At 38.3% G+C, this 15,358-nt stretch overlaps 1 long non-coding RNA gene across 2 annotated transcripts; it reads left to right on the forward strand.

The window, feature by feature from the left end:
- Window positions 1-314: 314 nt before the first annotated feature.
- Window positions 315-7,161, forward strand: LOC142142993 (uncharacterized). Of its 2 annotated transcripts, none has more exons than XR_012689443.1 (4): window positions 315-584; window positions 4,177-4,264; window positions 4,650-4,755; window positions 6,633-7,161. It is a non-coding gene; the product is annotated as an uncharacterized LOC142142993 (long non-coding RNA). The 2 variants fall into 2 exon arrangements; XR_012689442.1 differs by lacking the exon at window positions 6,633-7,161 and adding an exon at window positions 5,795-5,933.
- The last annotated feature ends 8,197 nt before the right edge of the window (window positions 7,162-15,358 follow it).

Below are 15,358 nucleotides of genomic sequence, written 5' to 3' on the forward strand. Positions count from 1 at the left end.
CCCCACACCTCCTCCTACACTTCCAAATACCCCCTCAGTTCATTTTTCTACAGTAATCAAACACTAGATCCAGCACTCATTTCATCATCGGACACTTCAACCCATCCCATCTTTTCTGCTACCTCTCATCCAGTGCATGCCTACCTCCAGCTCACCTCTTTAATCTCTCTCTCTCCACTGGTACATTTCAATCTTCCTTTAAACATGCTAATCATACGAAACATAAAGAATCCATCTCTCAGCTTCTCTCTCCAACTAATGCACTATTTCTCTTTTCTCTTTTTGCTCACAGCTACTTGAGCGACTTGTGTATATCTCACTTTCTCTCATCTCGCTCCATTCTTAACTCAGGCTTCCATCACAGGTGTAGTACGTATTAATGGTATTGACTACCCCGACACAGAAGAGGACGACATGAGGACTCCGAATATGTACGACACCGCCCTGCAAAAATAACTACTTACCAGGATGCAGATGACTTGATGAGACAACTCGCTGTGTTGCGACTCTGCAAAATGACGTAATCAGAAACCGCAACTCCTGTTAAAGGGGCGATGGATGGACCCGGCTGTCATTGATGTAATGTAAGTATTATTTTAGGGGTGAGGGATATTAGGGTTAGGAGTTAAGGTTAGGGTAGCTCTAACCCTAATCCTAACCCTAATAACTGAGACTGCACTCACAAAATTATAAATGTTCTTCTTACAGCAAAGCCTACTAGTCATTTTTTCATATTCATCCTGGACCTCTCTGCTGCTTTCAACACTGTTGATCACCCTTTTCTCCTACATAGCCTTCACTCATCATAGAATACTTTCCTCATCCCAGAGTTATCCGCTCCCCTCAAATCCCCCTTTCTGTCAAAGCTTACAACTTCCTCAGTCTCCCAAGCCCATTAGCTTTGTGTCACACTTGACTACACACTCTGCTTTTTCCCTCACAGCCAGTCTTTCTCTCAGTCCTGTTGCATCCACCTTAGAAATAATGCCAGAATAAACTCTTTTCTTGCCACCAAAACTCTTATCTATTTTCTCATCATCTCCTGATTTGATTGCAAGCTCCTCCTAACTAGCATTCTCCTCACTCATCCATTCTAAATGTCACAATAAGAATCTGTCATCTCTCCATATCTGCTGCACAGTTTTGCAAATTCCTACACTGGCTCTCATGTCCTCCCTAATCCAATTAAAATGAATTACCCTTACCAATAAAACTTTCAACAACACCACACCTTCATATATAAAAATGTAATTTCAAATTATTGTCTCTCTCACCCTCTGAAAACTATCTCTGACCTGCATCTCTGGAATCCACTGCTCACTCAAGTCTAAAAGACTTCTCTTGTGCCACTACCCATTAATGGAATTCCCTATTACATCCGATCATATTCTCCCACAGCCTTCAAATCTTTACATGAGCTCTCAAAACCAATCTATTTATTAGAGCTATCCATAATCCCACATATTCTGCTCACACTAATATACCCTCACAACTGTCCCAATCTTCACTTTGAGCCACACTCGCTCCTCTTATTTCAGCTGTGGTCACTTCCATTTAGAATGTAATCTCTCTTATGAGCAGGACCCTCCCTACTCTTTGTTTTCATGCTTGCATTTATTTTGTATGAAGTTATTTTGCATTGTGGTTTCCCATAATAATAATAATAATAATAATAATAATAATAATAATAATAAATTAGAAGTGCTAAAAAACTTTTAAAATCCTTTATTTCTTTTTAACAATTTGTATTGACTAAGTCTACCTTTGAAGAACTTTTTTAGGGGTTGAATGTATAAAATGTAATAATTTGCTGGTTAGAAAATCTGAAAGCACAAAAAGGCTTTCTCACTTAAAAAAAAGTTGGTTGATCAGAGTATTGTTGCTGACAGCATTAGTTCTTTTGTTCTATTGAATTTTGTGTTCTAATGACATTAACGGTTTACCTGAATGCAACTTCCGGAAAATGATGAAAGAGTGAGAGACACATGCCAACACCTATAAATTGGAGCTGATAGCAGCACCGTGGTGATCTTACCAGATCTGGTAAGAAACAGAGGGGTGAAGTTGCAAACCCTGGAGGTTGCATTGTATCCCACCTCCATAATTCTGCCTAACCTTCATGCCATTAGGGGATGGAGGGCTTAAGCTCTCCATCTACTTTTAAGCTGGTACTTGTTCCACAACAACAGGAGAGCCATGCGGGATTTAAGTCCATGTAAAAATAAAAAGTAATGTATAAAAATAAATATTTAACAAAAATATCCCCCAAATATTTTTTTTGTTCTTTCACCCTTTACTGTGATCCAAAACACACAGACAAAAAAGAGAAGGGGAGAACACTGGACCTGGCATTTTAGTTCACATAAGGAGTTCCTAACCTAATCCCTTACCAGGCACCAGAGGTGATGGATAGGGCACCCAAAGCTATGCTGGAGGCTAGAAATCTTCCCTACCACCACCAGAGGCACATAGGGGGGTAGATGGTGAACCCAGCATTAGGCTGGGGGTGTATTGAAGGATCAACCCCCTCAGTACCCTGATAGGACAGAAAAAACACCAAAGGCATTGGGGTAGTTAATATTACCAAGGCCCCACACCACCATCATGTGGGATCAGGTCAGTCCACTCGCACTAGGAGGCAATTTTATAATGCAACTCCCCCTGAAACACTGTAGAGTTCTAAGTCACCAATTTCAGATACTGAGATTACTTTCCCCAGCATTTGGCTATTTTTTCATTATTATTATTATTTTCCTTTTTAATACTTTGGACTGTGACTCATTTCTTTCAAAAGACTGTGAGAACTGGAATCAATTTCACTGCAGTCCCAACTCTCCTAAAGGAAGTAATAAAGCCTCCTGTTTGGTGGCGAGGATCTTTTAGCAATAATAAGCTGGAATTTTCATGTCATAGACACTATCAATGGTCATCAAAACATAATAAGAGGGGTTGAAACAGGACTGAGAGAAAGACTGGATATGAGGAAAAATCAAAGTGTGTAGTCAAGTTTGAGATAAATCTGCGCAGTTATCTTATGTTATCCTGATATTATATTTTAATAACAGTAACAAAGAAGTTTTCATTGTGCTATAATGGCTCTCCACCATATTGCAGTTTAGTAAGAGGACAACTGAATACAAATTTAAATCCATATTGCTTTTTTCTTCTAAAGAAATAAACAAACAGAGATGTACATTTTGATAAAATGAATAAGGTACCTAGGTGGTAATTTACTTACCAAATAGACTTTTCACAGTACTGTAATAGTTAAAAGAAGTAGTAAACCATATCAGGTTGTACACCAAGGCCAGGCACACACTACAGTGTTTTCAGCAGATGATTGGGTCAATTGGACGATAAACAGCCCTTCAGCCCGATATCACCTTAGTGTGTACAGTGAAACAATGACTGATGGTTGTTTCTAAGCCACTGAAATCGGTGATTGAGACTTTCAAACTGACTTGAAAATCTCATTCAGCAATGAAACCACGTTGCTCAAATCCTACAGTGTCTACAAACTCAAAACCAATTTTCCAACATTCTGCCGATAGCTCTTCCAACAATGACGCTTTTCTTGGCGTGTTTATTTAAATTTATGATATTGTCTCTATCATGTGGTACGGTGTCAAAATGGCAATAGTGTTCTTTTAGTGGAGAAGCATTAAGAAACCTGTTTTATAAGCTCGATATGTCATTTATGTTTTCCTGTATGCAAGTATATACAAAATGCATTTTTAACACGTGTGAAAGTATATAGTCTCATTAAACTTTTGTTTGTTTAACTGATTGAACATGTGTCTATATCTTCAATTTTGTATTATTAAATTAACGTTAAGAATACAGATATTCCTGTACCTCTGTGTATTTTTAAAATGTAATAACATAGTAGGAATCTATTTCAATATATATATATATATATATATATATATATATATATATATATATATATATAATACTGTGACCAAGGGAATGGTTTGCTACAAGCTTAGAACAGAGGAGTTAGGTATTTAGCTGGCAATCTGCAGAGCACGGCTGCAAACAGAGTTACACATTTGTTCAGTATTGCACCTAGGTTAAAGAGATACAGGTGGAGGACATATGTGTGACAAAATAATAATAAGGAGTCTGGTTTAACTTACATGTTTTATAATGATTTCAAAGTGTCTTTATCCACAGCTAACAGCAGTCTGACAGGGTGTGTCTGCACTGAGGCTAATCAAGTAGAGCAAGTGGAAGTCTATTAAACTAGGGCTGTGGGAGAAGTGTTAAGTATTTATACATGTCTGTTTTCATTGTTCAATGTGACCGATTCCAGAGAGTGGCCTGTGTCTATGGAGCTGGTTTCTGTTACTTTAGCATTTGGGTAACAAGATTGTGCGTGAAACTTTATGTTATGAATTACTTTGCCATTCTGACAAAAAAAAATCAAAGTAAAAAGCAAGAAGATGTTCTTGTGTGCATCACAAGAAGTGTGCCCTTGTCACAATATATACATATTTATATAACACATGTATTTATATGCATATGTGCATTTCTGTAAATAATATTTGCATAATTAGTAGATGTTGATGTCAGACAATGGTATTTATACACTGAAGTCACTCCACTTATTTTTTTGAACCAACTAAAGTAATTTCCCTTTACTCCAGTAATGGCCTTGACAGCATAAATATGTGGCCAGTTTTGTGAAATTAGCCATAAAAGGATTGCAAGAGAAAGACTTCAATTGGTCCCAAACAAAACTGTTAGCAAAAGGTAACCATAGTCTATGACGTAGAGGTCTTGTGTCAGTGTTAATGTCAGTCTGTCAATGTGAATGCAATTATGTCGCTGTGTGAGTATCTGGCAGTGTGAGTGTTTGTCTGTGTGAGTCGGGTTTTTAGTTTGTGCTGCTGTGACCATGCCAGAGATGATCTCTGTGTTTTTTTACCTAAATGTTGTTTATTATAAGTAGAGATCTGTGTATCGGTTTTAACAGAAACAGCTCGAAATTCACCCCCTGATAGTTTTCCTAGTGTTTTTAATTAAACCAGGAAAAGACAGAAATCTTCACCACGCTGCCTCCTACGCCAGCACAACTAGCATTGCACTTATTATCTCACAGAATTGTAAAAAGTCATGGTGACACGAGCTCAGTCAAATCACAACTAGAGAGGCTCAAATGAAAAATTAAAAGATTATATATATATATATATATACATACAAGTTAACCCGTGCATGATACTCATGCATTCTAGTCAAATCAAGCTACTTAAGGTGTTAAAAAGGTTCTTGTCATGCATTTGGGCCTAGCCCAGGCCTCCTCAGGGGAAGAGTTTTACTTCCCGATGCAAGCGCACTTTTTTAACGTGGTTTTGTCCACATGTCCTCACCTCATCATTTTTCTCCATCACCTCACCCTTCATCTTCATCGCCACATGCTTCATCAAGCTACTTAAGGTGTTAAAAACTCCCCACTGTCACCCCTGGCAACCACCAACCACTCCCAACTGTCACTTCTCCTTCAAGAAATATATAGGTCAGTGTATAACTCTGCCCAGCAGGTGGCGCTGCAGCTTTTTTTTTTTTTTTTTTTTCACACACGCCACTAGGCATTTATATAGTAGATATATGTCTTTCTATGTCTTATTGTATAATTGTACCTATTCTGCTCATTAATACCTCTATGTGGACTGTCTTAGCACAATGGCTGAGTGGGAATGTATTTATATAAATGTGTATTGGTATGTCTACTTGTAGAATTTTACACCTGTGTCCACCCAGTGTCTGCAAACTGCTTTTTCCTTTATTTCAGGCGTACCTACGTAGCAAGTGCATCCAATAAACCAGAAAGTTGTTTACAATGTGTTTTATATTGTAAATATGATGCACAAAAAACAGGATGTAGAAATTTTAGAACATCTTAATCCACTAAATAAAATATTTTAAACTTCTGCAGTAATTATAATTATTTTAACGTTTGATCTGGCTACAGGCTTCAAGCATTACTTTCTTATACATGTGAATAGTCTTACTGATTTTACCTGTCAACTGATTCCAGAATCTGATTATGTTTATATGATGTCCTTTACACAGACTATAGATAGTCATTACAATAAAAGAGGTGGCTTCCGCACTCCCTTTCGAGAGAGGTGTATTAGGAAATTGCTGCCGGGGGGACGGAGAGCAAAAAGGAAGTTTCAACCCTTGATGTGAAACACTGAAAAACAAATCACCAATCCTATTATGTCTCTTACCTACCTTTACTATTCCCCTATCTGCAATATCCCTACCTATGATAGGATTTATTTGTGCACCTATTATCTGCATATTGTCTGAGTTATCCGCTGGCTTCCTGTTATTAGTCACTGGCTATCCGTCAAGCATAGTCTGTTGGGAATGGTTCCCATGAAATTCACCGCCCACTAGGAAGAACAGTAGCGCGATTGGCTGACTGGATTTGTTTATCACAGCTGGAACCAATAGAAGCCCTGGGCGAGTCCACCTATCACAGAGAGGGGCGCTCTTTACAAACTCCACTGTCTTATCACGGGCCACCATTATTATCCCTGAAGAAGCCTGACGGCGAAAGGCGTTGGTTATACGCTCTATCATTTTCTTTTACCCGTCTTTATTGTGCTTCCTCTCTGCAGTGCCATGAAAAGTGCATGCGCAGTTGGATGAAGTTGCGGCTGCCACATCACCGCTCCACACTACCTACAAGGTACTACATCGCCACACTACTACACACGCTGCTGGATGCAGTTAAAACTCCGGAAGGAGCTATCACCTCTCCCTTGTCAAGGGTAAGTCCCACTCATTTGATCTACGATACTACCTCCCCGGACTGGACATACCTGCTCCACCAAATTCTATGAGGACTTTGCTCGAACAGCCCCTTATGGACAATACAGGGGATACTTCTGTTCTTATATACCGTGTCTAGTATTCTGCCCCTGATACACTCAGAGACTGAGCGGATTAGGAATACCTAGCACTATTTTGACTTATTCTTGACTATCTGATGCTTGAATATCTGGCGGTCAGGTATCTGTTATATTGCATTCTACTGCTGCCTGTGGTCCATGATTATCTCATATATTTCCTCTACTATATTTTGCAATATATGTTTATAAGACTTACACCTGTGAGTGTTGTTACAGCAAGGTACCTGCTTTTGGAAATTGCCTGCTTTGTCTATAAGCAATAAATATTGCTTTCTCTGAAGTTGTGTATACATCTGTATTTACCAATACCAAGACCACCAGCATTTATAACTGTCAAGTTTTCTCATGTTGAGCCACTTGCTCTTGAAGTATTATACACTTTTTATAAGCACACTATATATTCTCCATTATCTATTGATATCTTTAGGTATTCATTCCCTGCGCCTAGGGGGGCATATTTGTTTTATAGATAGTCATTTAAATGTATTATTCAATTACAATTTTGGTGTTTTTCTACTAAATTGACCCTCCATTTGTTATTTAATTTTTATGCATAATAATGATGTAACTGACTCTTTCACAAGAAAAAAAAAATCCAATGTGGTTTAATACTTGTAACATATAAATGAAACTTAATTGCAAAATATTAGGTTTTACCTTAAAATAATATTGTTTAATTTAATTTAAATGGCAAATGCCTAAATTCTATTAATTTGTTTCTTACTTATGGAACAAAGCAAAGCACAAGTCAGCTAAATGTAATCCATGATACAAAGCACAACCTTTTGTTGAGTAAATACATCTCACCCATGAGTTCCTTAGATCCATTAAAATGGGCTTTATTACATAGATTGTAGCACAAAGATCAGACGTCAAGGTGAAAATATAATCAGCGGCGCTTACTTCTATCAAACTTTTATGGTATTTTTCCAAATAGCAGCTCATAAAGACAAACTGGTGATTAGACCCCTTTCAAACACCACTTCAAACAGCACTAATGCTATACAAATTAAACAATTCTGTTAATCCCGTCAAAGGCTCCTTAATTAATAACTAAACAGATTCAATATCGTTATCTAGCTAACCCAAGAAAAGTAAATTAAAATTAATAACATTTATAAAAAAACAAAGTATTGCTGTAAAACGGAAGAGCAATAATAGAAAAATCCTATAATGGATTAATTAGATAATAATAATTGCGGTCACTGGACTGAATTCCCAGTTTTTCAGGATTCGTCATTTTCGGCAGAGATGAGAAGTACAGTTTTTTGTTTCAACTGAAGTTAGTGGATATAACAGATTTTCAGGAACTGAATTTATTCCTAGTATTATTTGGAGTAATAATTAAGTTTTTTTCAAGATCAACCAAATCCAAATCAATTATATTTTTGTTTTTGAAGTCTAAATGCTGACTTCCCACTTTGCATTTGTTAACAAGTATATAGGAATGAAGTATTTACCCCCTTTCCATTTCGAGCAGCAAACTACCAATCCCACAGTGCCTGTAAAAGACTAAAGTTGAACGTGCATGTTTGCTTTCTGTGATATTAAAGGCCAGCCCTCCTTTGTGACAAATTCTAATAAACAAAACTGCAGCATTAAAAATTTAATTCTATTAATTAAGAGAATGCAAGTGCATCATTCTGCAATACGCCTACCTCTATATTTCAGTGTAGGGAAATTTACCATTCTACGTTTTTATATATGTCATTTTATCAACAAAGAGAAGAGAGACAAAATATTAAAAATAGATTCAGTTAAGTATATGGGAGTATTATTTAGTTTAATAATACACAGATGGTAAAAATGCATATTTTCAGGAGATCAGGAGTTTTTTACGAAAATTCTACCATATTTCAGAGTTCCATAAACATAAAGAGTGCAAGACTGCAAGCTAAATTATGGGGTATACTACTGTTTATCTTCAAATTAGCGGTTTAGTTTTTAGTGTTTATTTGTAGTGTTTATTAAAAATTAAAACTCCATATAATTTGGTGTTTATCTTTATTGCAAACAAGTCTTGTCAAAAGCAATTTAGTGACTAGTATAAATTTTCATTGCAGTTGAGAGGGATCCAGGGCATGATGCCATAGGAGAGAAGAAAAAGTGTAGGGAAGAGGGGAGATGGTGCCAGTGGCCTGGAGCTGTGCCAGGAGAAAGGGTGGCAGGACATGCAGAAGAGTACCCTTTCCAAAATGAGACAGGGTGAACTAGTTGTTGCAGGCGATTTTATGTCTACTCTATATAGATCCATCCCCCCGGTTACCTGGTGTGATGGTACTGGTAGGGGCAACCAGAACTAAAGCCCTTCAAGATTTTACACAGGTACATAAGTGTATATGGTGGTCAGGATGTAAAGAGATTCATATTAAAAGTAGGTCTGTCACACGCCGCTCACCCACGGCTGCCACCCGGTAACCTGAATATCATTCATTCCCTGCTTCTTCCCTGGCTGTCAGGCCAGCAATCAGCTCTGCACATGCGCAGGTAATCATGTAACCTGTGTTCACCTATCAGGCTCATCCATTGGTTACCTCTCATTTATAAGGCTCCTCCCAGCACCTCTCAGTGTTGGTTCTTCTCGTCAGACTCCTGGCCTGGAAGCAGCTCATGCACTCTGCTGCTGCAACTCACCTGTTACCTGCTCCACTCGTTAATGGTAACTACTGCAGATCATTGCTACCATCTCTCCAAGTGTATTGCTGCAACTCACCTATTACTTGCTCCACTCATTAGTGGTAACTACTGCAGATCATCGCTACCATCTTTCCAAGTGTACTGCTGCAAATCACCTATTACCTGCTCCACTCGTTAGTGGTCACTTCTGCATATCATTGCTATCATCTCTCCAAGTGCGCTGCTGCAAATCACCTACTATCTATCTGTAGACTATCACTGAGCACCACTCAGTAATCCTACTCATTTGTGGCTATCTAGTGCCTACATTCTTCTCTGTACTAGGTTCTCTATCACCGCTCACTGGGAACTCCTCTAAAGGGCAGAGACCTGCAGGGTGGAAGCTGGCAAGCCCAAATTCCCTTGCGGGAACCTCTGATGAAAACCTTCCACTCTGTTAGATTCCGCGCCTCTGGGTGAAGTACCATCAATCCCAGGCAGAACATAAGGATCCCACTCATCCTAGTGAATCCTGACAGGTCAATGGGTTAATTAGCTTAAGGATCACTAACTATTCATAATAGATAACCGCATCTGAAATACAAGGCGGTATGAGAAAGGTGTACGTGAACACGTCCTATAATCAACAATGCAATGTCGATATAAGCAGGTAAATTAATTTAGGAGCACATAACGCAGTAAGTAAATAAAAATTCTGCCGATAAGCTGTTTATATGGCTTATTAAATTGAGAGAGTGGTAGATTACAAGTGTGATAAATGATGACAGTAGTCTTGCAAAAACAAGCTGGTAAATAAAAGACAACTTGAACTGAATCATTTTTGTCAACAATATAGGTCACCAAAAGTGGGGATATGTGAATGATGAGTGGTATAATGGTTCAGGAGAGTGAACAGAATAGTAGAAGAGGGGATGAAAGGAAGGTCCCTAGAACAAAATTTATATTTAAGCCCTTAAGGGATAGAGTATATAAATTAAAGATCCATTGTATTTCCTCATGGGGTATCTGCCTAATGTAGTCGCCACCCCTCCATGGCCTAGGTATTTTGCTTGTACCAATGTATTTTAGCAAGAAAGGATCGTGGTATTTTGAGTAGTTTTCTAAGACACTACACGCTTCAAACTCCCCTTTAATGTTACTGTGATGCTCAGACATCCTTGTGTGTAGCTTCCTAAACGTGCATCCTACATACTCCTTGCCACAGGGGCCATCAAGAAAATACACTATCCCTGTGGTGTCACAGGATAATCTTTCTTTGACAGTGTATTCCACTTTGGTAACAATCAATTTGAAATTCTTAACTGGTTTTGATTTGTTTTGTTTGCTGATTTTGCAAGCATCACACCTATTACAATAGTAGAACCCATTGCTGTTTTCATTCAACCGGTTCATTTCATTCCCCCATTTTACAATGGAACTGTACATTTAACTAGTCGATTTTTGAGGTTGTCTTTTAATTTTTCATTCCCCAGTAGAATACTCCAATGCTTCTGTAAAGGAGCGAATGCTCCTGAACGTACCACTAGTGATGACATCATCGCGGTGCAGAGTGAATTTACGTGTCTTTATAAGCAGACTTCACATGCGTCAGTTGGCAACTGTGCAGTAGCTAATTACTTGATGCCCACTACGTTTTCAGGCATGGACTGTACATGTGCAATATTACTGGCACGGTAATAGCGCGTAGGGTGCAAGGTATCACAGATCTACACAGGGGGCCAGCAAAGCTGTGCACATCTTCCCCTTTTAATAAACTTGTTTTTCTGGTGTAAGAAATAAAAGCTGCATAATTAACATGTCTTAAGACCAAGGCATCCTGTACTGAGACTCTGCTCACCTTTGGGGGTGAACTGTGAAAAACACATACTTTATGTCAGTTCACTAGCTGGAAACACTGAGAAACACATCTAAGACTCCAAGGACAAGCAAGTATATATGGATACATAGGAGCTGCAATGTTAGGCAACATGAAGGAATGGTTTGGGTGGTACCTGGGCAAGATAACATAAGTTGATGAAGTTTGGTCAGTGTATATGGAGATTGAAATCTTACTTTGTAATGGAAGTTAATAGAATTGTGTGGTGTACCTGTGTGTATTGTGTGTTAATTGGATTAGAAAGTGATATATGAAATTCTTACTTTGAGAGCACAATAGTTGAACTAAAGAAGTTTTGTTCTAAAACAGTGCTGTACATGGATATATTCTGGATTGTACAATGCAATTTAGTGCTGGATAAATAGGTCAGTGATTCTCTCGTTAACACAGGTGAGAGTGTTGATGAGGACAAGGCTGGAGATCACTCTTTCATGCTATTTGAGTTAAAATATCAGGCTTGAAGCTTTAAAGGAGGGTGGTGCTTGAAATTATTGTTCTTCCTCTGTTAACCATGGTTAACTGCAAGGAAACACATGCAGTTATCATTGATTTGCACAAAAAGGGCTTCACAGGCAAGGATATTGCTGCTAGTAAGATTGCACCTAAATCAATCATTTATAGGATCAACAAGAACTTCAAGGGGAGTAGTTCAATAACTGTGAAGAAGGCTTCAGGGCACCCAAGAACGCCCAGCAAGCACCAGGACTGTCTCCTAAAGTTGATTCATCTGCAGGATCAGGGCACCACGATGCAGAGCTTCCTTAGGAAAGGCAGCAGGCAGGTGTGAGTGCATGTGCATGCACAGTGAGGCAAAGACTTTTGGAGGATGGCCTGGTGGCAAGAAGGCCAGCAAAGAAGCCACTTCTCTGCAAGAAAAACATCTGGGACAGACTGATATTCTGCAAAAGGTACAGGGATTGGACTGCTAAGGACTGGGGTAAAGTCATTTTCTCTGATGAATCCCCTTTCAGATTGTTTCGGGCATCTGGAAAAACGTTTGTCCGGAGAAGGAAAGGTGAGCCCTACCATCAGTCCTATGTCATGCCAACAGTAAAGCATCCTGAGACCATTCATGTGTGGAATTGCTTCTCAGCAAAGAGAGTGGGCTCACTTACAATTTTGCCTAAGAACACAGCCATGAATAAAGATTGTTACCAAAACATCCAACCAAGAGAAACTTCTCCCAACCATCCAACAGTATGGTGACAAACAATGCCTTTTCCAGCATGATGGAGCATCTTGCCATAAGACACAAGTGATAACTAAGTGGCTCGGGGATCAAAACATTAAAATTTTGGGTCCATGGCCAGGAAACTCCCCAGACCTTAATCCCTTTGAGAACTTGTGGTCAATCTTCAAGAGGCGGGTGGACAAACAAAAACCCACAAATTCTGACAAACTCCAAACATTGATTAGGCAAGAATGGGTGGCAGTCCAGTCAGTACGTGGCCCAGAAGTTGATTGACAGTATGCCATGGCAAATTGGAGAGGTCTTCAAAAATAAAGGGTCAACACTGCACATATTGACTCTTTGCATACACTTAATGTAATCGTCAATTTAAGCCTTTGACACTTATGAAATGCTTGTAATTATACTTCAGTATACCATAGCAACATCTGGCAAAAATGTGTAGAAACACTGAAGCAGCAAACTTTGTGAAAACCAATACTTGTTTCATTCTCAAAACTTTTGCCCAATACAAATTATCTTAAATAAGACTTTGTGGAAAACCATTCTTCATATCATATTTATTATTCCCTCTATTATCCTGTGGGAGTAAATAGAGCATACAGTGAAATAAGAACTGGGTTTAACCTAGAACCTACCTGTAAGTGATAATGAAGGTAGGTATTAAATGGTCATCATAATGTTAGCATTATTAGTATATTTGCCTCATCATTGGACCCTTAAGCTTTCAGATAGCGATAGCAGATTATCAGGAAATTATGCATTGCTATAAGTACCCATTTTCAGCTAATTTACCCATTTACCTAATAAAGTTTTTGAATGCTTTTGAGTTGTGGCTGAATCTTTTAATGAGATGAGAGAGTTTCTTGTCCTAGTTTAGCTTTTTCTTTTTTTGGAATGAGTACACTTTTTTGGACAGAATCCCTGACTTAATAATCCATCATATTCCCTTTCCAGAAATCATCTTCTCTATTTGTGTGTTATAATGGTCTAGACTAGAGCAGCTCCTTCTCAGTCTGGTAAACTGCCCCTTGGGGATATTGTCAAGCCATTTCTTGATATGGTTACTGAATACTGGTTTGTATGAATTAGTCAACTTTTTTCAGGAAATTGTTTGTTTCTATCTTGTTGTTTCTAATGAAGATCTCGAGGTCTAAAGACTCTACCCTTACAGGGCTAATACTGACTGTGAATTTGAGATTCAAATAATTTGTGCTGATGTAATTAATAAAAAGATCTAATTCCTCTTTGGCACTGGTCCATATACAAAGCACATCATATATGTACCAGTGCCACCAGTGTTCCCTCTAAGCTGAGCAATCTGGAAAGGAAAGAGTTAAAAGGTCACTATAATGATGGCTCCACCCGAAAGGTTTGCATTCACAATCTGCAGGATGTTTCCTAGTAAGATACAGGTTTAACTCTCTCATTTCCACATTGCTCAGCTTAAAGGGAACACTGAGTGCCACCTCAAAATCGTATCAAGGAAGTGATTGATGTTCCATATAAATAAATTTTCCCAGTTGACAATAAACAGGTTTACATAACTGGGTGAGAATTTTGTGCCAATCGCAGTGCAGCGAAACTGTCTATAATGTCAATTGTTAATCCAGAAATAGTTGTGCTTAAGGGTATCATACAAGGCAAAGTCAATCTGTTCTGTGGGGATATCATATGTCTTGGTCAAAATGGTTCTAACATGGTTCACACCCTGCATTGTGGTCTATGATAGTGTAAAGGGATTCGACATTGCATGTCAGTAAAATGTAACCTGTGTTCCATGAAATGTCATTAAGTATCCTAAGGACATGATCAGTGTCTTTAAGGTAACTCTTTTATTTTGTAACATATGGTTGAAGGAAATGGTCAATGTAGCTTGACAGATTTGTGGCAAGGGAGTCAACACCCAAGACTATAGGTCTTCCTGGGGGACTAATGACTTATTTATTTTTGGTATACAAAATATAACAGTAAGTCTAGAATTTTTAACATGCAAGTACTCATAATCTGTTTTGTTGAGTATCCCTTTTGTAGTGCTCCCTTAAGGAATTTCTCTAATTCCTAACTGTATGATTTGGTTGGGTCCCCTGAGAGTGGTTCATAAGTAGCTCTATCTTTTAATTGTCTCTCGAGTTCTTGCAAGTAACTGGTTTTGTTTAAAACAGTTATCCCACCCCCTTTATCAGCTGCTTTTATAATGATGCTCTGGTTCATTTCTAATTCTTTAATGATGTGTCTTTCAGATCTTGTGATTTTAGAGTTTTTAATGGTCTATTTTAATTTACTGTATTTAGATTATTATGCTGTATAGCTCCTTATGTTTCTATTTACATGCTATCTGTTGTGAACTACACTAGGTCCCACCTACACAATCCGGATCCTACACCTAATATCTACTCTTACACTTTGTAGTTTCAAGAAAACATTATTAATTGTGTCTACTTTCACCAAGTAGAACAACCTTTATCATTATTTTCCCCTAAATACCCTGGGAATCCCTACAATTACATGCATCTGCTCAGCTCTGACCTCACTCTAAAAGTATGTAATACCGTTATATTCCCCATAGTTTGCTCTAACCATGCACTTATTGTGGCTGACTTTCCAACCTTGCACTTAAATCACTTAGGTCTACATGGCAAATTAACAAATCTCTTCTCCATGACTGGAATGTTATCACTCAACTCCAAGCTATCATCTGCATAATTTAAACATAATAGTACCCCGAAT

The sequence above is a fragment of the Mixophyes fleayi genome, chromosome 3 (assembly GCF_038048845.1).
Source record: "Mixophyes fleayi isolate aMixFle1 chromosome 3, aMixFle1.hap1, whole genome shotgun sequence".
Lineage (NCBI taxonomy): Eukaryota > Metazoa > Chordata > Amphibia > Anura > Limnodynastidae > Mixophyes > Mixophyes fleayi.